The sequence below is a fragment of the Plecotus auritus genome, assembly GCF_963455305.1.
Source record: "Plecotus auritus genome assembly, chromosome: 2".
In the NCBI taxonomy this organism is placed as follows: domain Eukaryota; kingdom Metazoa; phylum Chordata; class Mammalia; order Chiroptera; family Vespertilionidae; genus Plecotus; species Plecotus auritus.
The window spans coordinates 194464319-194489831 of record NC_137771.1 but is presented as its reverse complement, the minus strand read 5'-3'; the positions used below and the strand labels follow the sequence as shown (position 1 = coordinate 194489831).

The 25513-nt window shown below is 36.0% G+C and overlaps 1 protein-coding gene across 11 annotated transcripts in view; it reads left to right on the top strand.

The window, feature by feature from the left end:
- NLGN1 (neuroligin 1) overlaps positions 1-25513 on the top strand; it is an 872049-nt gene that overhangs the window by 116349 nt on the left and 730187 nt on the right. For 2 of the 11 annotated variants that reach the window (XM_080658321.1, XM_080658325.1), the window contains exon 1: positions 22399-23108. The exons of 5 other annotated variants lie outside the window; for them this stretch is intronic. The gene's annotated coding sequence lies outside the window, so the exon portion shown is untranslated. Of the gene's footprint in view, positions 1-22398; positions 23109-25513 lie in introns of those variants that run through there. 4 more of the 11 variants (XM_080658330.1, XM_080658323.1, XM_080658324.1 and 1 more) reach the window with 3 other exon arrangements.

Genomic DNA, 25513 nt, shown 5'->3' with positions numbered 1-25513 from the left:
CTTGTTACTGATATTTTTTGGGACATCAGAGCTTATCATCTTGTCAGATGGGGGCTGTAAATCACTCTTGCTTCTCTAAAATCAATTGCTGGGTCTGACTGCTGGTTTAGGCCCGATCCCTGTGGGTATCCGTGTGGACATCCCTCTCAGAATCCAGGACTGCTGGCTCCCAACTGCTCGCCTGCCTGCCTGCCTGATTGCCCCTAACCGCTTCTGCCTGCCAGCCTGATCACCCCCAACTGTCCTCCACTGCTGGCCCTGTCACCCCCAACTACCCTCCCCTGCAGGCCTGGTCCTCCTAACTGCCCTCCCCTGCTGGCCTGGTCACCCCCAATTGCCCTCCCCTGCAGGCCTGGTCGCCCCCAACTGCCCTCCCCAGCTGGCCTGATTGCCCCCAATTGCCCTCCCCTGCAGGCCTGGTACCCCCAAACTGCCCTCCCTTACAGGCCTGGTCCCCCCCAACTGCCCTCCCCTGCAGGCATGGTTCCCCCAACTATCCTCCCCTGCAGGCCTGGTCACCCCTAACTGCCCTCCCCTGCCATCCTGGTTGCCCCAACTGCCCTCCTTTGCTGGCCTGATTGCCCCTAACTGCCCTCCCCTGCTGGCCTGACCACCAACAACTGCCCTCCCCTGCCAGCCATCTTGTGGTGGCCATCTTGTAACCACGTGGGGGTGGCCATCTTATGTGAAGGCGTGACAGTCAATTTGCATATTATCTCTTTATTATATAGGCTGTATAATCACCTGCAGTATATTCTATTCTCTTCTACTGTGTACCATTAATAATACCTGGTCATATGTTATTAGAGTTATTTCATGCCCAATTAAAGGGTCGTAAATTGCATTTTGAAAAACACTGATCTATTGTGACTCCTTGAAAATTGTGAATATATATTCCTATATTATTTCCTTCCTGGCACAATTGCTTTTACCTCAGAAAAAGATTTGTGATAAGACTTGTTTATGCACTGGGAATTTTTGTAAACTACTAACTCTGAATTTTTGTTAGATTAAAGGTACCATACTTTATGAGTAAAGACAATAAATATAGGTATTCACCATCATTATGGATCAAAATAACCTGTGACTGTCCCCCTTTCACCTAACTAGATAGTAAATCCAGTTAAACTATGTGTTTAAAAGGAGTATCAATATTTTTCTTTTAACTCATGCTTATCTTTTTCCTGAGTAAATGAAAGACTGCTTCCTAGAGTATTACTCCATCCTATTTATAAGCTCTAAATATTCTTTAGCTTAAGACAAGAAAACATTTCAAAATTTGGTTAAGCAAACAAAGTGATTATATATAATATCTTTTACATTGTTTATCTATTTTAATATAGTTATAAGGTTTCAGTGAGCCTAACAGTTTTTTTCCCCCTTGTTTGCTGGTACATACTCTTGTGTCAATAAAAATGTTGCCTCTCATTTTATACTAAAATTTACTTTCTCCCTGAATGAAAACAACGCTTCCTCTTTTTTTTATTAGATTAAATTATTTACAGGAGGTATGCTAAATCATGCAATGCTTGTTATAAAAATTGTTTGAACCAGTTCTTTATGATGCTGGATTATTGGTGGAAGATGACTGTGCATCTTTCTGGAACAAATTTAGCCAGCAGACAATGTTAACCCTTAGGACTTAGAGGACAAACCAAACCTTTGTAAATTATGTTCATATTTCCAGTGCTTCCAATTAATCCAACTCTGTTAATTCTATTCTAAAAGTCAACCATATAGTTTCTCCTAAAAGCTTCCCAATGGGCTGTTTTTGATGACATAACCTTATCTTCTACCTCAATGGCGAATTACACAGGTCACTTGGAAGATGATGGTTTTCAAATGCAGAAGGTGATGAAGGAATGATGAGGATGTGGCACTTGAGTTAGACACTGAAAGCTGGGAAGGAATCATGAATCCTGTTGTTGGCTCAGGCAAGATTTGTCTTTTAATCTCTCAATTGAACTTATTATCCATTTTGCCTGTCTTGTGCAGTGTTGAAGTTTGTTGTAAATTATTTTAGCAATCTTGCAGATTTTTTCCAAGTGAGTGAGAATTATATTTAGACAATTAAGAAATTTTTGTTTTTAATAAATATATAGAGAGGTTTAGAGCAAATAGCCATAATGTCTTCTTCTGCCCTTGATTGGGTATGGGATCCAATGCATGTGTTGTTTTGATAACATGTTTAAGCACACATGCATGGTTTCAAGGTGTCCTCCGCAAGTCTTCACAAAGGGCTAAAGTTCAGGGAGAGCAGGAAAATAAAGAAAAGGACCTAAATGAGTTCATCAATAAGAATTATGATAGGTAATTACCTTACATTTTCAACACACTTATCACACAAAATTTGCAAATGACCTGAGAGTCATCATATGGCCACATGTTATTACATATATTCTCTAAAACTATTGGAGAAGATATTGAAAGTATTTGCTAAATACTCAAAGTCTACAAGCCACATTTGTAACCTGCAATATCTTTGTGAGATAATTATGCTATTACTTAGTGAAGTTAATTTTACTAACATAAACTTTATGTTATGTTATGACAGAACAGTGACTTTAACAATAGAACAAACACTAGGATCCTACCATGAAACATCTTATACATTGAGTTCACTAAAACATACCACTCTATTTAGACACTTACAGCTACATTTTTTTATTTAAATTCCCTGACAGTCTTACAGATTTCTTTACTCTACACATATGACATCTTGTTTTTTCTCATCTCAAACATTTCTATAGATATAAGCAGCTTACTTTATCTGAAAAAAGTTATTCTGGTTCTTCTAATCACCTCCACTCTATCTCACCCTCTTCTATGATGTTTACAGCAGAGAAGTCACAGGTTGAGTTGGGCTGGAATTGTGGACTTGAGGTGAGGTGATAACTACAGAAAATAAAAGAATGCCAGTGACAGGCAGTTCAATTTTCAGGTTCTTACCAAAAAAAAGAAGTAAAAATGGAAGGAATTGAAATGAAGGATCCTCATATTTGGAAAACAAAGCACAAAGCTCAGCCAACTCAGGGCTAACTTAAACTAAACATGAGCGGTTGGTTCTGCTCATGTCAATATTATCAATTCATTAAATTGGTTGGATATTCCTTGCCACTTAGCTAATATGTGAGATTTAAATAGCTTAAATGCTGTAGTAATTGTTTTGCATTTTTAAAAGCATTGCTTTTGACATAAGTTCTTTTTAATGATCTTTGATCCTAAGAAGACTTATATTTATGCCCTGAGGATACTCCACATTTAAAAAGATCTTTTTGTATTTTACATGTTCTTTGGATCCAGTTTGATGTAATCTCTCATTTTAAAGATTATTTTAATTACCTTCTTAAACAGAAAACCTTTTATGCATTAATATGAAACCCCTTCCAAAGGCAGGCAGGGTTGCACTGTGATCATGGTTCCAAAGTCACCTGGCTCCAAAAGCAGCTTAGCCATTTACTACTCAAGTGACCCCAACCAAGCTATTTCACATCCTTGAACTTCCGTTTCTTCATCAATATAATGGTACCAATTATACTTACTTATTCATAATTCTGGAAGTGTGAACAATGACAGCACTGTGCATAAGATAGGCACTCAATAAATGATAGTAATAGCTGTTTTGTTGTTATTAATAAAAGCTATTATGTAGTTTTCAGACATTATAGGAAGTTAGCGATAATTATAATTTATATAGTCATAAATTGTAGTAATCCCTATTAGTAAATTAGTACAAAACTAAGTAAAACAAATATATCCAAAATGATAGAGAATCCTCTTTGTAAGGCAGCCCTGAGATGATACACTGTTCAGCAATGGGTGATTCTTTCTTTAGAGAAGAGAAAATAACCTATTCCATGTTGAAAAAGATTCACTGTGGAGAATTCATGCTGTAACACATGAGAAAATTTCTGTACCTAATCCCCTGGATAATAAATTCATTTTCACCTTTCTGAAAATGTGGGAAAGTCTTTTTGATGGCAAAAGTGAGAACTGGTCACCAGGGAGGAAAAAAGTCAGCCTATGGAAACATACTCTTAATTAACTGGTACAGGGTCAGAGAAGTTATGCTGGTTTTAATTATAGCACAATTTTAGAGTAATTATTAGCCCCTAAATAATCTGAGATAATTTGAGATTATATTTTTTCCCTAGATCAAAGCATCCACGTATCAGATAATAATTGTTATCAGTGGTAACCAGTGTAATTAGTCTTTAATTTTTCTACAAATTTGAGGTTATTGAATAAAACAGCATTACTTGTTTATATATATATGTGCTAGTGTTAATGTTTTGCCTTAACTATTTGTTTATATAAAATACAATGGTGTAGAAAAGCATGCCATATGTTTGAAATTTAATGAAATCTAAGAGACTCTATTAAGACCTGGATCCTCAATGTGATCTGTGGACCAGCAGCAAGAAAGATTGTTAAAAATGCATACTCTCAGGCTCTGCCTCAGAACTACTGAATCAGATGTTGTGTTTTAATAAGATTGCAAGTAATTCAATGCACATTAAAATCTGAGAGGCATTGGGTTAGCTGACAAAGCTATTCCTGATTTTGGAGGTCCTTATACATCCAAATTCTAAATACTTGGAGGATTAGCCTTACAAATTCAAATTTCCAAAGTGATGGGGATCACCACAGCTAACTAGTTCATTGAGAAATAAATCTAAATAAAAAGAGAAATAATTGCATGTAAATATGTGTGAAAAGAAACTTATATTGTTTACCACGACCATCAAAGTCCAAAGAAATGACAAAAGGCTCTAACTATATAAATGGTTGACCTCTGGAATAGGAATTGAAATTACTCCACGTAGGTGCAAAGAGAATTACTGGGAGCAATGAATAGAATTTATGGGAAAGTGATTTTTTGTGTGACAGATAATTGAATTGTGCATATGTGCAGTGCATTTCCTCATAAGGGATACCTATTTATCTCTCTTGCATAAGCAGGAGTTACCTGATTATCCGTCAAGATCACTGTTAAAAGAGTCCCTTAGGCAAAAGGTTTAAATTGAAAGACCTCAGAGGAATGGCCTTGGAAGTGACTTTCAACTCTAAAATTCTAGGATTTGTCCACTCAAGTACTAAAAATGCCTGTGAATAACTGGATGTATGTGACAAGTGAAAAGAGAACTGTTTGAATGAACATAAGTAGTGGTTAGGTTTAACAACTAATAAGAATAATCAGCTACACTGCCTGTGCAGATTTAAGAGGCAAATTACATGTTTTAACAAAGTCTACTAACGGAGGTGCTCTTAGCTATTTTGTGAGGACTTAGAAATACTCTCATTAAGCCCTCTGCTGGCTGATAAGCAGGACAGAAATAGTTTTTAGCTATGGAAGGAGACTAAACATCCCCACACCTGAGCAGAATGTTAGTATTTTTACATGAAGAAGAGGTAGTGAGAAAGAGCAGGTATTAGTTGGTTAGGATGATTCATGATAGTTGCAATTTGTTTGACTCTTGGAAATTTATATTTAGCTTTGTAATAACATTTGACTCAGTTGCTGTTGGACATGTGCATGCATAAGAAATCAATCTTTATTTTTATCAACAACAGGATTTTAAACATGTTATTATAGCTCAGCTTAACCTTTTTTGTATGAAATACTATTGTTTCACATCTATCATCATGTTTACCAGTCTAATCTCTCATGAAGAAGTTAGAAAGCTAACAGGAATTCGTAAGGAAAATCAGTTTTTTCATTCAATTAATATGTATTAACCACCTCTATTTTCTGGATTTTAGGACTGTAGTGATAAGCAAAATTTTCCTGTCTTCATGGAGCTTACAGTCTAGGAGAAGTTGGAGACAAGTGTTGGGCAGAGGGGGTTATGGGACCACCAACCTGTCCAAAGGGGAACCCATCCCAGGATGATGGGGATGAGGGCCACAAAGAGTGCAGGGCAAAGCTGGAGGGAATGTCAAGCTGGGTGACAACCAATGTAAGGTTGGGAAGGCAGTGGAGAACCAGCAGAACTCAGACTTGGAAAGTGGCCCTGAGAACGAGATAGAGGGCAGACAGCCAGTGAAGAATACAGAGGGCAGCCACCTCCAGGTCTCTTGGGTAGACTGAATAGAGTAAGATGGACAGATGGATGCTGAAGTGGTTGTGGAGGTGAAAGCAAGTGTTTTTCAGGGGGAAACATGGAAACGGGAAAAGGGAGATTGCCTGCAAGTGACTAGAATCTCTTTGGCAGCAGAGTAGCAAAATAATACTTTGTGAACTCTACTAAATCTCAGGACTCAGGCTGCTGAATTTCCATCTGTTCCACCTTGCTAGAGTGCATTTTGAAAGCTAGCGCCTACTTCTAACAATCATGACATGTCTAGGGAAGGGTAAGTACTAAAAGAGGGTGGAAGAAAGACACTTCTCCAAAGAGATAGGAATTTTCCCCTTTGCATAGGGAAAAATAAGGAAGTTGTAAGATAGTACCTGCCACCACAGAGAAAGAAGAAGCAGTTCCAGCAACATGATTTTGAGAAATGGCCCTTCAGTTTTTTGGTGATATGAATTACCACATAAAGATAAACTGATTTATACTACCACCAAGGTGCTTTGACAGAAATAGTCTGACAAACCTGACAATTTCAAATTCAGCAGAATTTAATTGGAGTGAAGATGAAGCAGATGTTACAATGAAAATTTTATTAAGATTATAGCTGTATGTATTGAGCAGCATTTTCTTTGAATGAAAGAAAATATCAGTTAAAGCTGTTTTAGGCATATAAGAGTTCAGTGAATTAAATTTATTTTTCCATTAAACTTATTAATCCCTCACTATGTTCATCCTCTTCATACTCAAAGCAAACGGAGACTGATTCATAGAGAAAGAATAATTGCTGTGAGTAGTGGGATTATGTAAAGAATGACCTATAAGGTGTGAGGTATGAAGCCTATAATTAATGGCACTTAGAATGGCTGATGTCTGGGAGTTATTACACAATAATAGTTTATTATTTCAAATTAACCTAAAGAGAGCTTAAAAATACCAACCAGCATTTCTGGTTGGTAAATGGATTAATTGATCCTCAAATTTCACGCCTCATGATTCCAATGGGAAATAGCTTCAGGATGGAAATTGAAGCTACAGATTTTAGCTTCTCCCCTCAGCTTTTAATTGTTAGGCATTGTTCTTGACTTTTCCTAACCTCAACTTCAACAGCATTTAAACAAATCAGTTAATTATATGGGTTAGTAGGTCAACAAAATATGCATAACTGAACAAACTATATGCGAATCAAGGCTAAATTATTTGGGAATTAAATGATGCTTTCAAAATTGGATTATTCTGTGACATCCACTAATAAAGTTCTATGAAATCCTTAAATTTGGAAAAATAATTTACTTTCTGAAATATTATCACTCTCTGCCCAATCTTATATCTCATTAACTGCTCATTTTCCATACTTAGACTTTATCAACTTTCTCCAACTTCCAGTTTATCCCCATCCCAGGGATGATTAAATACTTTCTTATCTGTGTGCTATTGATATCTCTGCTTATTATCACAATGACTCATATCTCTTCATTTATTTGTGTGTCTTTTTTTTACAGACCGCAGATCTTTTAAGGATGGACTGTATTTTAGGCATTCCCAATACTTGGTAGACTGCCAGATATATAATATGTCTTCAAATTTTTATTGTGTTGAAAAAAGGAATGAATAAATGAAATGTAAAAAATTAAAACTTTCCTGCATTTTGAAAACTAAAATTTCCCCCTTGTAAGTTAAATGTATAATGAATTATTCTAATATCAAATGGCATCATAAATTGTCACTAATGTAGAAGAAAGGGTTGGAAATGATTTTCATTCTATGCCCCTGTGGGACATTAGGAAATTCATTTAACTCCTTTATTCTTATCTATTTAGAAAGGTTGATAATACCTATACTACCTATTTATCTTATCTACTGTAACCTTGCTTTATGGTTAAGATAACTGAATAATTGTGTGTATGTGTGCATGTGTGTGCATGTGTATACTCTAGAAACTGTAAAGTGATATACATGTAAATTTCTATTGCTACATTAATATGGTCACCCTCTAAAAAGTAAGGTAAATTATAGAAGACATATTCATCAGTTTCAAGGCCTGTTCCCCATTCGATGCCAGGTTTGAGTATATGAATCATACATATATTTTTCTAACAATTTGAAACTGAATTTTTTTTTTAATTAGGAGTACCTAAGTCTCAATAAGTTTGAGATATTGATGGTCAAGATGGAAAATACTGCTGTTTTCCTTTCTATTGCTTTTTTCCTAAAAATCAATTACCCTAACTTCATTTAAATAAATAGAAATAAGGGAGGTACATACTCATTCAAATAAATCAATTTTTTAATATTCTACTTCAAAATTCTTCAAATTCAAATATTTACATTTTAATATAATTAAAATCAGAGCACAATTTTAATTTTGAAAATGTTTTCTTTTACTAATTTTGTTCTTGAGCATATTTCCATGTTGTTACACAACTCCTTATAAATGTTTATCAAGCATATTACCATGTTTTACTTAAATATTTACCTAAGAATTAGTTAAATATACTTACATAGAACTAATTTTGGAGGCTTTTATTGTTCCTAATTCTGCTATTATACCAGTAAATTACATTGCAAGGAGCATCTTTCTAGGTTTTCTGTCTTTGTGTTTTAAAAATGTGGGTTTCCTAGCTTAGGCTCCAGAGATTCTGATTTAATTAGTTTGTGGGGACAGAAAGGCAGGCCCAAGCACTGGCATTTTTAATCTACCCTCTGAAGGGATTGTAGTGGGCAACCATGGTGAAAATCACCAATTCTGGTAATAACCAGAAATGTGATTTAAAAAAGATTTATTTCATAAAAATATTATTTTGATGTCAGTGTGAGGAATGGAGAAGGACAATTAGTTGAGGAGAGGGGAGTAAAGAGGCTGGCTGGCACAGCCAGGCAGCAGCCAAGAACTGATGTGGGTCACTGTCAGGAATTCAGGACTTTCTGTACCTCCTGCAATTCCTGGATAAAGACTCTTATTGCTACCAGGTCCTCTGTAATCTCAATCTCTAACAGTAGTTGACTCTTCTGCTGTCATGTTTGCTCTGATCATACTTCCCTGTACATCAGGCTACAGCTTTCGATGTTGGTTCTATGGTTTCTAGCCAGTACTATTTCCCAGATAATCAGGGAAACCAACTCTTTTACTAGCAACCCAGAGTGTCTGCTGAGTGTTTTCTCTCATCTGAGTGGCAAAGAGGATTTTGCTAACTGCTTGCAAGTTGAATGTTTGGCAATACCCTCTGGATGTAGTCCCTCACTTCAGTACATAGTTTACATTTCCTAAAGGATGAAATCAGCATACCTCAAGCCAGGGGCACCCTCAACCTCTATTGATCTTCAAAACAGCATCATTGGTCCTACCTGAGATAGGTTGATAGAGGCTAACCCAGCCGTGGGCAAACTACGGCCCGCGGGCCGGATCCGGCCCATTCGGCTGTTCTATCCAGCCCGCGGAGCCTAAAGAGCAGAGGGTTCTCTTGCTCTCCCCTCCGCTCCTTCACCAGCAGCAGTGTTAACATGGAAACTTCGGGAAACACAGCCGCAGCTCCTTCTTCTGAGTGGGCGGATTTATATCCGCCCATTCAGTAGAAGGAACAACCTCTCAATCTTCCAGAGGCTCCTTGTAATGCCCACGGACGCGTCCCCCGACATCACCCTGGGAATGCGTAGACACATTATCCTGGTGATGTAGGGAGACACGCCCCTGGAGAGCACAGTATCAGAGCATTAGCTAAAAAGGAGACCAACAACACTGTGCCCACTGAAGTTGATGTTTTAAAGACCAAAAACCTTTCAACCCAGTCTACATTGCCATCTACATCTACGTCCCGGGCATAATTTGGAAGTTGCACTAAAGAAAATGTTTAATTTACTGTTTACACATTTTGTTCTTTTCTATTTGTTTTAGTTTTAAATTATTTTATTATATTTAAGTTTAATTTGAAAGGCTTTTGTACCTTTCCTTTGTTAGGCAATTTTATTTTGCCTTTGCCATCTTCAATATAAGGTATGTTATTGTGCTATGATTCCTCCATTTTTTGAAGTTTCAAATTATAATAATTAGTGTTTACATTCTTCTTGTTAAAATGTTTGAAATGAATAAAACTATTGAAATAAAAAAAAGACCGTACCCTTTTATGTAATGATGTTTACTTTGAATTTATGTTAGTTCACACAAACACTCCATCCATGCTTTTGTTCCGGCCCTCCGGTCCAGTTTAAGAACCCAATGCGGCCCTCGAGTCAAAAAGTTTGCCCACCCCTGGGCTAACCAAATCCTGGCATTATCCCTGTCTCTTGAGAAATGCATGGGACATTCCTTTGTTTTGGGGGGAGATATCCCAACTTATTATTTAATTTTTATTAACTCCTGAGCACCATGTCATTCCTTCAGTATCCATACTCTACAGCTCTGAGTTCACCACCCTTCACAGAGAACAGGAAGGACAAGAGGCTTGGATTTAAATTAGATTACAATCTCTGTTTAAATGGGTAGTGGCAGCAAGTTATTTGGGGTTTCAGTTGACTGATCTGTAAAAATAGGAAAAATTAAATGTACTCTTCAAATTGGAAAAATACATATAAGAACTGAGTACAGAGGATGCACTCAACAAATGAGAGTTGACATTATTTTTGTTATTATGACTATTAAATATTCAAAACTCCAAGAAAGCTGAGAGAGCAAAGGAGTAGGTAAAAATGTTAGACTAACATTCTTTGGAACAGCCACATGGGAATATGTATATATGGATTCATACTTTAGGTATATTGAGTTATACATATATTAAATATATTAATATAGTTAAATAGTATATATAATTATACATTATATATCTTGTATACATATTTAAAAAAGAGAGGTGGAAGAGGAAATGAGAAGAGAGAGCATGAGAAAAGGAGAGAGGCAGTCTGTAGTGAGATTTTCTTTTCTTTTCTCTTATTATTGTTGTTATTATTATTTTTCCTATTATATTGCTTCCTAATCTACCTTTTGATATGTTTGGGAAGAGATAGGATAGAGAAAGATTGGGCCCAGATTAGAAGTAAAAAAGATGAAAAAACATAACCATTACATTAAAAAAGTTCATTTAAAATATATGTAGCCAAACTTAAGATTAATACTGAGTTTTATTTGAATTGATTTGTTTTAAATTTGGATTATTTTTAAAGCTGTTATGAAAATCACTCTACTTACAGCCCAAAGTTCTTTCTAATTCAATTAAGTACTGTAAATAAGAAATATCTTTCAATAAAATATGCTTGATTAATTAAATAGTAATAATCACATTATATCAGTGAATAAACCAAAAATAGGATCTTGATTTCCATTTTGCCATAGAGGACACAGAAATAAAGTAGATTTAAATTTTGGTTAAATTTAATTAAAATTCAATTTAAAATCTAATCTAAAAATAATTTATTATAAAACTCCTTAACGGTTTTAAAAAGCATGATTGAAAAACATAATTCCCAAAACAGTTTATGTTTTTAAATAATCTATTTAAAAGTCTATGATCTAAGGCAACCTCCTACTTAAGCTTCTCATTCATACCCACCATTAGATTAATTTGCTTAATGACAGACCTAGTTACAAAACAAATTCTTTTAGATATTTAATCCTCAAGAAATGGAAAAGAGAAGAGCACATCAAAGAACATTCATTGAATGATATAGAAGAATGATTGTTCAACTTTCAAAGGATCTGCTCAACTACAGCATCATTCAGCCCCATACTTCATAATTTTGTCCAGGAGAAAATTATGAGTGATTTCTATAAAAGGCTTTGGATGAAGGAAACATAAACATTTCAAACCACATGTTTGATCTTCCACTCTAGTAACTCTAATAAAAAAGATTTTATTCTGATTTGACATATACTTAATGAACATATGGGAGTGGGCATGAGTTTTAGAATTTCTGTTGTCAAGAATAGTAAACTTCTGGAATCCTGTTTGAAAAACTGTACTGTTGACAATTTTTATGGCACTTCTCCATGATAACTCAAAGACAGTAGGTACTAGTTCCAAGAACACATCTTCAAGTATTTTTATTACCCTTTAGGTAATGGACTTGGACCTGGGATCCTAAAGCAAATTTAAATCACTTTCAGGGTTTCTTACCATTTCCTCACCATCATATTCTTTTCCAGTTGAAATACCATTCTTCTCTCTGAAGAAATTGGAAGCCAGGGTTTTAATAGTTTTGCTTTTCTTTTGGTCATATTACATAGTTGGCCACAAGCAATGACATTCTTTTCCTATCCTTGGCTGTTTTTTGCTCTGAAAATACCAGAAAAAAACATTTTTTTTTCTATTATTGTTAGCATTTTTTCACCATTCTGTCTCATTAGGTAATCACACTGTCCTTTCATGTTATTTCTTTTTTGTTCCTTTTCGGATCCTTTTAAATGAAGTTATCAGAAAATACAATCATCCTGCTGTGTTTTTTTTTTTGTTTTTGTTTTTGTTTTAGGTGCTTTTGTGGTTTTTAAATCTAAATTGTTACAGATAAAAGAATATTAGAATCATTTATACAAAACATATGAATTTTTCTTTTTAATTTGTTTCTTACACTTTCCAGCTGTATTATACAATGTGGCAATCAATAGCCATCTGTGGCTGTTGAGCTGTTGAAAAGGAATTAGTCTAAATTGAGATGTGCTCTAGACACCAGATATCCAATATGCACTCTAGATTTTTGAAACATTTGTATGAAAAAATTATAAAAGATCTTGTTATTAATTTTTGATAACAATTATATGTCAAAATGATAATATTTTTATACATTGAACTAAATAAAATATAGTATTAAATTTAATTTCACCTGACTCTTCTTAAAGTATATGCTAGAAAATTTTAAATTGCTTATATAGCATACATTATGTTTCTATTGGGAATCATTGATGATTCCCAGAATACTTTTAATATTTTTAATTAAGTACATTAGCCTATTGCTGTAATAACCACAAATTTAGTGGCTTAAAAAATACAAATTTACAAATTTGCAGTTCTGGGAATCAGAAGTCTAAAACGGGTTAGTGAGGGCTGCATTCTTTTTGGAGGCTGTATGGCAGAACCCATTTTCTTGCCATATCCTAGAGGCTACCTGCAGTCCCTGGCTTATAGCCATGTCTTCCATCTTTTAAGCCAACTGGTTAGCATCTTCAAATCTCTCTCTTCCTCTATCTCTGCTTCTGTTATCACATCTCTTACTCTGATTCTGACTCTTATAAGGATCCTTGTGATTAGTCCCATCTCAAGATTTTTAATGTAAGCACATCAGCAAAGTCTCCGAGTCATGTAAAGATAACATTTTTACAGATTCCAGGGACATTTATTATTCTGCTTACTGGATTAAGGATATTTAGTGTTGTCATTTCTTAATATGTTAATTTTAATTTTAAAATTTTGGTTTTGGTCAAATACTTTAAGAACAATGACACTTTTATACCAACAACCGAACATAAAAGCATCAAGTTTGAAGTGGAATGGTGCAATACCTTCTCATGTAGTGATGGACTGAACTCTGTGTGATCTTATTAAATCAGTCATTTGCCTTCTTTTTTTTTATTGTTTCTGTTTAGCAAAAGGAAATCTTTGGAATTCATACAAGAACTATAAAAGTGCAATTCTTTGAGCCTTTGTTCAAATATACTCTATTTGTTTTAACTATTAGTTTGAGACCTAGTAAAAACTAATTTCAGCTCTAAGGTATTTCTCATATTTTTTATCAAACCTGTTAATGGTGAAGGTGTGACTTGTGAAGTGATTTAATTCATTGGATATAGCAAAAAATTATACTCTCTTTCCATCATATAATAGGTAAACGTTCTGTTATCAATGTTGTGACATAATAAATCTTGCTTTGAACTTTTGTGATATTACATTTTCTGTGTAATCTACTAAGCAACTGCTTTTAAAAATTACTATTTTTTTCTCTCCTAATATAACTTAGAAATAAAGGGTCACAATTTCACTTTTTTAAAAAATAACAAAACACTATTTATTAGCTTGTTTATCGCTAGGGAGATTTTAGAAACATTTAGAGAAAAAGCCACAATACTTAGGCTGAGGCTTATGATTTTTATAATGGACGGTTGGGAGGTTGAACATCTTCCTATGCATTGAGTATAACATAGTCTTATCATTCTATAGTTTATGTTTAGATAATCAGAAATAGTTTTATTTACACAATAAAAAAGCAAGCTCTAAAACCAAATACAAGTGATTTTAGGGAAATTCATTTTATTGAAACATTTGTGACATAGTTCCCAATTTGATGCAAATAATCAAAATTTAAAGAGGTGGATTTGTGTGATCAGAGATCCTGAGAGAAAAAGAAAAGACAGACACACCACAACATTCATACACACAGACACACACAGATACACCCACATATACACACAGATCCATTCCTTTTAGATATGTCATTTAAAGATTTCCTTTATTTTATGTTTAGGAAATTATGGAAGTAAATATTTTGGGACAGGTAAATGTTTATTAAGTCATTAGTTGAACAATAATGAAAATTCAGACTAGTGTTTATTTTTAGTTGTACTGTCAGCATGGAATCTTATCTAGAAAAGAGTACCAAACCTGTGTCTGAACTCAATAAGACGGCAATGACATTGGGATAGCACTAAAAATTTCTTTTTCCAGATTGAACTACGGAACATTAATTTTCATGTGCTTTTACCATAATTGGGTGAAATTTTACAATATATTTTGCTAATACTAGAAACAGACTAAAATGAATATACAATGAATTTTAATGGATGATATACAGTAGGATGGTTTTCTGTTTGTATTTATTCAGTATTAAAGGAATACTTAAGATTGTTTTTCATAATTTACCTCATTCTAGACTACAGTGAAATGAACTAAAATCAATCATGGTATGATGGAGTCAAAAGTAACTAACATATCAACAGAATATTCTATGAAATTACAGCCTTAGAATTTCAGTAAAATACTGTTAAATCTCACAAATATATAAAAACTTATATTTCAAAATAAGCAAAATATTCCATAAAATAATAATGTGGTAAGCTATTAATAGCTAAAATATTTGGGGTTGAATCCTATATAATAAAAGAGTAATATGCAAATTAACCATCACTCTACTACACCTACAAGCCATGCCCACAAGCCACGCCCACCAGCCAATCAGGAGTGAATATGCAAATAAACCCAACCAAGATGGCTACAGCCACAGAGAGCAGGAGGGAGGCTTGGGTTTCCCTGGCAATGGAGGAAGCCAAGCTTTCCGCCTGCCCTTGCTGGCCTAGGCCTCCACTCAAGGCTACAAAGTTTCAATTATAGAAGATACATAAACCCAAACAGAGATGGCGGCAGCCACAGAGCTGGAAAGAGCAGGAGGCTAGGGTTGCCCCTGGTGATGGAAGAAGCCAAGCTTTCCGCACACCCTGGCCAGCCCAGACCTTGCTTAAGGCTACAAAGTTTCAATTATAGAAGATACATAAATCCCCCAAAAAACGGCTGCCACCATGGAGCAAGCAGAAGGCTGGGCTCCGCTCCAGGCTACAAAGTTTCAATTGTAGAAGATAAATAAATCCCAGATACCAGGGCCTCCGCTTGGGTCACCAGGGGGCGTGGCCGGCCTGCAAACCACCACAGGCCCCTCGCCCAGGCCGCCCCACACCCCAAGGGAACCCCCACCCTGATCCGGGACACCCTTTAGGGCAAACCAGCCGGCCCCCACCCATGCACCAGGCCTCTATCCTATCTAATAAAAGAGTAATATGCAGATTGACCATCACTCCAACACACAAGATGGCTGCCCCCATGTGGACACAAGATGGCTGCTACAAGATGGCCAGCAGGTGAGGGAAGTTGGGAGGGACCAGGCCTGCAGGAAAAGGCAGTTGGGAGGGATCCAGGCCTTCAGGGAAGAGCAGTTGGGGGGACCAGGCCTGCAGGGGAGGGCAGTTGGGGGGACCAGGCCTGCAGGGGAGGGCAGTTAGGGGCAAACATGCTGGTAGGGGACCAGTTAGGGGGTGATCAGGCTGGCAGGGGAGTGGTTAGGGGGTGATCAGGCTGGCAGGCAGAAGCTGTTAGGGGCAATCAGGAAGGCAGGCAGGTGAGCAGTTGGGAGCCAGCAGTCCTGGATTGTGAGAGGGATGTCCAACAGCCCGTTTAGGCCCGATCCCATGGGGATTGGGCTTAAACGGGCAGTCAGACATCCCTCGAGGGGTCCCAGATTGGAGAGGGTGCAGGCTGGGCTGAGCAACACCCCCCTCCCCCATGCACGAATTTCGTGCACCAGGCCTCTAGTATTTATATATTTTAAGTAAATAAGTATTATAGCAATTAAGTATAATTGTAAATTATAGATGTAAAAAAAGAAACAAACTATTCAAACAGAAACAAAAGAATTATTAGCACAATGGCACCAATATTTGAAAATTTTTTAACAGTTCAAAATGATTTGAGTTTATTTTTAAAATCTGGATTTATTTCTGACTTAAGCCCCCTAACTTACAAAAAAATATTTCAGTATCTCAAACCAACCTTAATGCAAAAGCCCCATTTCTCTCTGACAGTTTCATCCTAAAATATCTAGTCTTAATCATTACTCCCTTGGTTTCCATTACAAGTCTTCAAAACATGAAATATAAAGATATATCTGGTAAATTTAGCATTCAGGCAGGTGTTTTCTCCCAACACATACCTGAAATATTCAGTATCAGTCAGGGTTTTAAGTAGTCTTTTCTAATTAAGGAGGATTGTGTGAGCAGATTCTTCCCTGTAGAAAGAACCTCTTTGTAAACAGACACCTTTGCAGAAGTTAGGCCTTGCTACACTTTTTATTTTCATGCCTTTCATAATTCCCAATTGACATTCATTTAGATTCAAGTCTGAGCACTTAAACTGAGGTTATATCAGGGGAGTTCTGAAGATGGTAGAGGAATATATTTCTCCAAGACTTGTTTTAGAAATCTGTTTTACAATATTTGCTATTAATTTTTTTTTCAGACATAGAACACCAGTATTTCATAACATCGTAAAAATATTTACTACCAGGTAGTAGTTAATTGATTTGAACTGGTCATTAAAGATGTGCTTTGTATCAATTATCCCACCCCCAAAAAAATCATGACTCTCTTTTCATAAGACTCTTCTTGCACTAAAGACAACAATTAAATACTTTTCTCATCTAGGTTTCAGTAAATCCATGCCATTTCTTTACATGATCCATTGGTATTTGTTAATCTTTCTTTTTGTTTGTTATATATATATATATATATATCAAACAAAATGGGATGTGTAATCCTGCTTTCAGGTTTCACACAGCTCAGATTTTTGTGAAATAATCAAATTGGAATCTCATATCTCAATGACACTCAAGTTTGCCAATCTTGGTCTTTAATTTCTCATTATTGTTAGTCATAGCATTTTTTTTAACTTACATTCTCTATTAATTTCATTCTCCAAAAAGAGATTAGCAAGGCCATCAATAAAAGAATTTTTTTTTCATGTGCCAACTATTTTCACTCTTTGATTGTCATTCATTTATTAATCATTTGTACTTTGAGGGACACAAAGATTAAGAAACTTACTATCCTCTCTGTAAAGTAAATCACCAAGGGAATACATGAGTTTGATTCATATTTCATATTTATTCTCCTCCTTCTCCTTCTTTTACTCTTCTTCCTTCACTGACTACTTTAACCTTCAAACCAATTTGTACTTAAATACACTGTAAATGAACCTTCAGTTCTGTATTAGCATCTAATATCCAATCTTTAGTATGGATAGTAAAGTGCCATTTCAAAGTAACTACTAACCATTTACAATCAACAAATTAACTTATTAATAGCAAAGTAAGGGTTTGTGGTGGTTGTTTGTTTTAAAGTCAGCTCTCCTATGAATTACTTTGTGCTTTGCCCAGGTGGTAGTTTTCAATAGTAGTTGTTGAAAGAATGTCAACTTCTCCAAAATTTCAGAAATATTACATCTATTTCTTCCCCTTTGTCTACTTTATCATCAAAGGAAATTAAATTATCCTCTGACTCTTTATCACAAAGCTGCTTTGGTTATTGTTCGGGAACACTGTTCTAAATGATTGAAAATGGGCTGACGATTTGTCCAGGCATCTTGCCTGAGTTCAGCATGAATTGGGTGTTATTACCTACTAATCTATTTTATTTCTGAGATGGGACTCTAAAACAGAATTATACTTAAATATTTGGTATGTGTTCCTATTTTTCTTGAATTATAAAAAAATACTATTTAGTGAATTTAGAGATTCCCAGTTTTCATATTTTATATAAACAAAGCCTCCTCATTTGCATTTTAAATATTCTGGAAGAATTATTTTTTTCTGTTGTAGTTTGGATTAGGGCTATTCTGGCTTTTGGTGGCCTCTATTCTGGCAGGGAAGTCTCTGAACATGGTCAGAACTGAACATAATCGATTGATTGCCTATTTTACAAATTCAGAGGCCCTGCTGTCATTATACATGAGTTATTATATGTGAGATCAAAGGATAAATACAAGATGGAGCAAATTGAGGGTTACATTTTACCCCCTATTTCAATCACATTTTTCTCATTTTGGTGGTGATTTTTGCTTGCTAGCTGAAAATTTTTATATCCATTTTAGAAATAAAAAAGCATCTACCAATTTCTACTTCAGATTTTTAAAATCTCTCTATTGAAGTCACATCATGATATTCCCAAATCCCTTACTGTTTTCTTCACTTCTACATATACTTATTCTAATTAGAAAAATTTCTAATAGGATAAGGGCTCACAGAAATCATCTGGCTTAAATAGTTCATTTCAATGAAATAATTCAGGCATACAAACAATTTATATGTAATATTATAAACCTCTATGTACTCAAGAATCAGCCTGAAAAATAAAGCACTGAAAATTTGGCTGAAAAATCACTGTGATGCCTTCCCAATTTCATTAAACTCTATTCTTCCAAGACATAACTTCTACCCTCAATTTCATGTTATTATTATGATGCATGTGCATACACTTTAGCCACATGTACAAATGCTCAAAATAATACATATAATTATTTTGCATTTATAAACTCAATTTACCTTTTCTGCAACCTGCTTTTGTTGTTGGTGCTTCACATTACATTTTCGAGATGAATCCGCTTTCACTCCAGTAGCTTTTGTGTGTTCCTTTTTCTTTTTACTGCATTTACTGCAGTGTTGCAGTGTGTGAATAGTCTATAAATTACTCACTTTTTTAACCAAAGGCATTTCGATTATTTCCCTTTTTGTTTGTTTGTTTGTTTTTGAATAATTCTGTAATGGGTATTTTCTTTTCTTCTTTTTAAAATATATTTTATTGATTTTTTACAGAGAGGAAGGGAGAGGGATAGAGAGTTAGAAACATCGATGAGAGAGAAACATCGATCAGCTGCCTCCTGCACACCTCCTACTCGGGATGTGCCCGAAATCAAGGTACATGCCCTTGACCGGAATCGAACCTGGGACCTTTCAGTCTGCAGGCCAATGATTTATCCACTGAGCCAAACCGGTTAGGGCTGTAATGGGTATTTTCTATACATGACTGGAGAAGTACACAAGAGTGGAGAGCCTGGACTTTAGGATATGCAAATCTTCAAATACCACTAAATTGTTTTCTGAGGTTGTTTCCCTGTTATATACTCTCCATGAATACTCCACATCCTCATCAATATTTTGTATTATTGGACTTACCAAACTTTTTCCAATTTCATAGTTGTGACATGATATCCCATCATTTTAACTTGCATTTTTCTAATAACTAGGGAATTTAAATACTTTTTTCGTATATCTACTGGACATTGCGAATTTTCTTCTATCAATTGACTCTTCTTCTTTTCGGCTCAATTTTTCCCCCTATCATTTGTCTTTATAGATTTATAAGAAAGCTTTATGTACTAATCCTTCTTTGGTCACATGTATAACAAATATCCTCTCTCAATCTATGCATTGACTTCTTTGATGTAAATGAATTTTTTATCTTTTAAAAAAATTTATACCAACAGTATAGCACCTATTTCAAAAGATTTCAGTATATCTCCACATCAGAGATTTTGCTATAGGGATTTGCTATAACTGGTGAATATATTACTTCCCTCAGGTTCCAGTGAGAGAAAAGAGATGTAGATTATTGATTTAGAAAGGAATTATCACATTAGGTAAATTCTAAGATGATTATTTTTTTACATTTTAACACCACTAAAATTGGGATGCACCTTAATATTTTTTTCAAAATATATTTTATTGATATTTTACAGAGAGGAAGGGAGAGGGATAGAGAGCTAGAAACATCGATGAGAGAGAAACATCGATCAGCTGCCTCCTGCACACCTCCTCCTGGGGATGTGACCACAACCAATGTACATGCCCTTGACTGGAATCGAACCCGGGACCCTTCAGTCCGCAGGCCGACGCTCTATCCACTGAGCCAAACCGGTTCGGCTGCACCTTAATATTAATAGTGTCAGATTTTATGAAAGACAGTAGTGCTTAAGAAAAAATCACAATCACAAATCAAAATATATATATAATTTGGGGTCCTGCTTTAATTACTTAATTTTATTATATTAATGTTATTTAGCCCTGAAGTTATACTCACTCTCCTCATTGGAATAGTCTGAAATTGGGATATTTGCTTTACGGAGACTATCAAAGTGGAGTACCACTTTTCATCTTAATATATCAAATTTAATATTTTTTCTTTATGGACTTCACTTTTTATGTCTTAATGTTTAATAGACCCTTCTCTTCCAATCTGCCCCCAATCATTAGTTATCTTCTTCTAAATGTTTGTAAACTTTTCTCTGCATCTTTAAGTCTTTATTCTACCTCAAATACATATTAGGTGTGAAGTGGAGAGCTAGTATTATAATATTTTTATATATATAATTTATTGTGTGAATAATTATTTTATTTGCACTGTACCCTAATGCCACCTATTTATCAAGTTTCTATAAATTCACCAATATATTTCTGAGCCCACTATTGTAATAAACCATTTTGTATTTCTGAAGCAAGGCTACATTGCTTCAATTGCTGTCATTTTATATTAAGCCTTAATAGTTCATATGGAAATTCCCTATAACATGTTCTTTAAAATTGTGTTGACAAATTTTGACCCTTTACGTTTGCAAACACGTTTTAGAATTAACTTCCAAGTTCTATAAAAAATTATGGTGGTATTTTTATAATATTACATTCATTTTATAGATTACAGTATTGAGTCTCCCATCTAGAAACAGGTATATCTGTTCATTTATTTGGGTTTACTCTTTGATTTTAATGATTAAGTATGGGCTCAAAACTGCAATCACATAGCTAGTTAATAACAAAACTAGTAGTAAAAGGAAGGTCTTTTGACTCCTTAACAGCTCCCACACTCAAAAGGCTTAATTATTTAGTCAGTTAAGGAAAAGATCTTGGAATCCTTGCAGTTTCTGCACCCACCAGCAATAAAAAGGATCCAACTTGCCGAGTTTACTAGGCCCTTGATGATCAGAGTGTGGTCAGAGGACTTGTTAGAAATGCAGAATCTCATTCCTTCCTTGGTCCTACACAACCATAATCCTCTTTATTAAAAGATTCATGGGTTATCGGTAGGTACCGTAAGTCTGGGAAGTATAACTTACCAAAAAGGAGGCCTAAAATGTATTGCATTGGCTCATTTTATCTAAAACCTGTCAAAATGGTAGTAGTGAGCTTGAGGTCCTTGAATTGCAAAGGATTCAGGCAAGAAACATTGAGGCCCATATAATGACCCTTAGGCCATGCTCTTCCACCACAGGCTCACAGCAGCCATAATCCGCTTTGCTGAATGAACATCAAAAGTCCAAAATGAGAAGAGATAGTGTAACACACACACACACACACACACACACACACACACACACACACACACTTCTTTGTTTCCTTTAAAGAAAGATACATATTTCTTTAAAGGAAACAAAATGTTGAGTTTTTCTAGAAGTAGCATATTCAGGAAAACTGAAGCTTCTTTTGATATCTAGTTATTCAAGAAACAAATACACTTGCTTTGAAATCAGTAGCTGTCTCATTGGGGAAAATTATGTAGAAAAAAGATACTGGGGAGACAAGCACAGGAAATTCAGTCTTTAAAGGAAAACAAAAAAGATCAGACGATTTTTTTTTCAAGTAATCGTATACTATTCATGTTAATCTTCATTCAGCCTTCTTGTTTAACTACTATAGCAGTCAGTTATATACAAGGCAGGGAGGATGAAAAAAAAAAAGGTGAGGAGAGGGGATTGGGAAAGTGAGATCCCTGCAATATCACATCGAGCCACTAGGGGTATCTTTGTACCATTTTTCATCCGGCACTGATTTGAAGTAGAAACCTATATTAGGGGAAAACCAGGGTCCTCTGCATTTTTGCGAGCAGTGCACCCAGAATCCAAAAAAGATTTTTAAAAAGAAGAAAGAACGAAAGAAAGAAACCACAGTTCTTTCGGTCACCCGAACAGGGCTACGAATTTCTCTCTCTGTTGGACATCAGACCCGGGGATTCATTTTTGAGGTCAATTTCCAATCGAGATAAATCTATTGGATTAGTAGGATTATCTGATTGCAGCTGAAAGAAGTAACGTTGTTTGATCATTTGTATTTCTTGCCTGATGGTCGGATTTACATGGAGGTGGCTTTGGGTCCCCAGGATTCTGGATCCCGGTTGCAGCTGGAGAGAAAAAAGGATCAATCAGCACGTTTTGGAAGTGTCCGTGGGTGAATAAAAAAAAAAAAAAAAGGAAAAAGAAAAAGAAAAAAAGGAGGGGGGGGCGCAACACTGGGGTTGCGGCTGCTTAAAGAAGAAAAAAATAAAGGAAGCATCTTGAATTGTGAAACAATATTTCGGGGGGCGGGGGTTGTTTCAAGATTCCAAAACAAAAAGGGGGACTAGAAACTGGTAAATACTTTGACCAATTCAGCTTGAATTCGAAGGCGAAGTGTTGTAGAAACTGTCTCCTTGAATTATCAGAAGGGGACTGGGGAAGATGAGGGGTCTCCCTCTGTGGATTTATCTTACTGAGGGTAAGTCTGGGGCTCTTTTATTAGGAGGGGGCTGCCGGGGTTTGTGTGCCTCTGCGCGGAAGGTGCTGCGGACGCGGTGCCTGTGAAATGGGAAAGAATGGGGGGGGAAGGGTGGGTGGTGGGATGCAAAACCGCCTCGCGCATCTCCGGATGGATCGAGCTTAAAAGCCCTGTTTTGTGGCGTTGGTGGGGAAGCCAAGCAACCCGCCAAGCTCTCAACTTTTCATTGAAAACCTTTCCGCTGGGAGATCCCTTTTGGATGCAGTGCGTTCTCCTAGTGATACTTTAAGGAGAAGAAGCTGGGATGCCTTGGAAAACCTGCATGTGGAGGGGGAAAGCCCCAGTGAAAATCGCGGCTCGCGGTTTCGGCGGCTGTTGGGGCTTCTCAGGGAATTTTGCAGAGGGAATTGGTCGTTTTCGCATTGTCTCTTTCTCCCTTCCCCTTTCCGCCTCCCCCTCACTCAGCCTACCACTGAAGGGTTCCAGGGTCACTGCATGGGATATGACAGAAGTGAGTGACTGGCCACACATGTTGTCTTGTAATTCACTGGCACGACTTTCCGAGGTAACTTTCTTGAGTCGGAGGAGTCCTGGAAGGCGCTGCAGCCTTTCTTCCCAGGGCCCAGGCTGGCGAGTGCGCCAGGACTCAGCTGCATTTCTGATGCATCCCTGCCCTGTCTGCCTCGCCACTTCCTGGCTTTTCTTTCTGACTGAGCGCAGCGCGCGCGTTCCCATTTTCTTGCAGCAGAATTCAGGGCAATTTCTTTTTTTTTTAAAGAATATTTTGTACCTCGAGAAAAAGCTCATTTTTATTTGCAGAAGGAAAATGCATTTTAGCAGATATCATTAAAATTAATCACTCAAAGGAATGAATATTAATTGAGTTAGGAAACTAAAAGTTGCTTTGGAATCAAGGAGAGCATATTATTCTAAACCAGTTTTGGAATCCACATAGGTTTGGAACAATAACATAAAAAAACGATTCATTTAAAATATGTACCTGGCTATATAGATATGCAAATAGGTTAATGGATATGTTAATAGATTAATGAACACCCCCATCCTTTGGACAGGGCAACAATATAATTTTAGTTGGCTTTTTAAATGTAAGGGCAATTCTTTAAATTTTAAACCTTCAGACATTCACATGCATTAGAATAAAATGGAGATAGATACTCCTTAAACTATAAAATAATGTGCTGTGTACATTTTAATCTTTTGAAGAAAAGCATCAAATATTTTTTTCAGGGGTTTCTGTTTACAAATTATGAAATGTACGTAGATACATTTATGGTTTTAGCATGGAAGCCTCTTCATTATTTGTGAACTCATTAGAAGGCAACTCCTCAATGTCATCTGAAGCACTCATCCTGCCAGTACTTACCTCAGGCATTCCAGGTGCACAGGCATTCTGGCATTAAAAGGGGAGCCTCGCCAAACTTTCTTCCTGGTTTTGTGTGTGTGTGTGTGTGTGTGTGTGTGTGTGTTTCTTAAATCTCAATCTTGAGACAAGAAGATGTTATTTCTTTTTCTTTTCTTTTTAAGATGAAATAGCAAAATATATAACTTGTCTCCCAAGAATTCTACAGGGGAAGTTAGTTTTTATTTCTGCAGACTTTGTGTAAGCTTGTCTCAAAATGATAGAAATAGCAAGAAATCGTTTCTACAAGCCCAATGGTTAGTTTTAAGGAGGTATCTGAGTGGCTAGGTTTGCCTTTTATTTTGCACAGCTGAGTCACATGGTTTCTTGTGCAGTGTGAACCAGAAGAATGGATGTTCTGTGTATTGGTACATTTCTAGCTGCTGATTCTAGCTACACAGTCCATTAAAATTTAACACCTTTTAGAAAAATTAAATCAATAAAACAAGGCAGCTAGTAAATAACATATTGAATGATAATGTTAAATAAATAGTGAAGGTGAATAGGAGGTAGTCTGGGATTTCTCTTTTTAGGCCAAAAGATAATATAATGTTGATATGAAAGTAGATGAAGAATAGGGAACATGAAAAAGGAGGTCCTTTTCAAAGTTAATTTGCATACTTTGCAATCTTTGAGCCAGGGGTCATGGCATGTCCCATAGTGCTAAAGAAGAAAATTCAGCTTCATGGGCCTTTTCTTGTTTGAACAATATTTTTCTCTATCAAGAGTAGTCAGTACTTCCTACTCCCTCATTGTATTCTCTTTTGGCAGAGGGAATGAAAAGGGGGAAACTTTGGCCTACACTTTGATTTCTACGAACAGTTTCTATGCAAAACTTTGGTGAATTTTGTAGGTGGTAAATTCACTTTGGAAGGTCAATAACGATGGAAAAACTACACACCATAAAAGTTTTTAAAACTGCAGTCATTAAGAGAAGAGCAAGGTACCCCGTTACATAAATGTTCTCCGTGAATAGAGAACATTT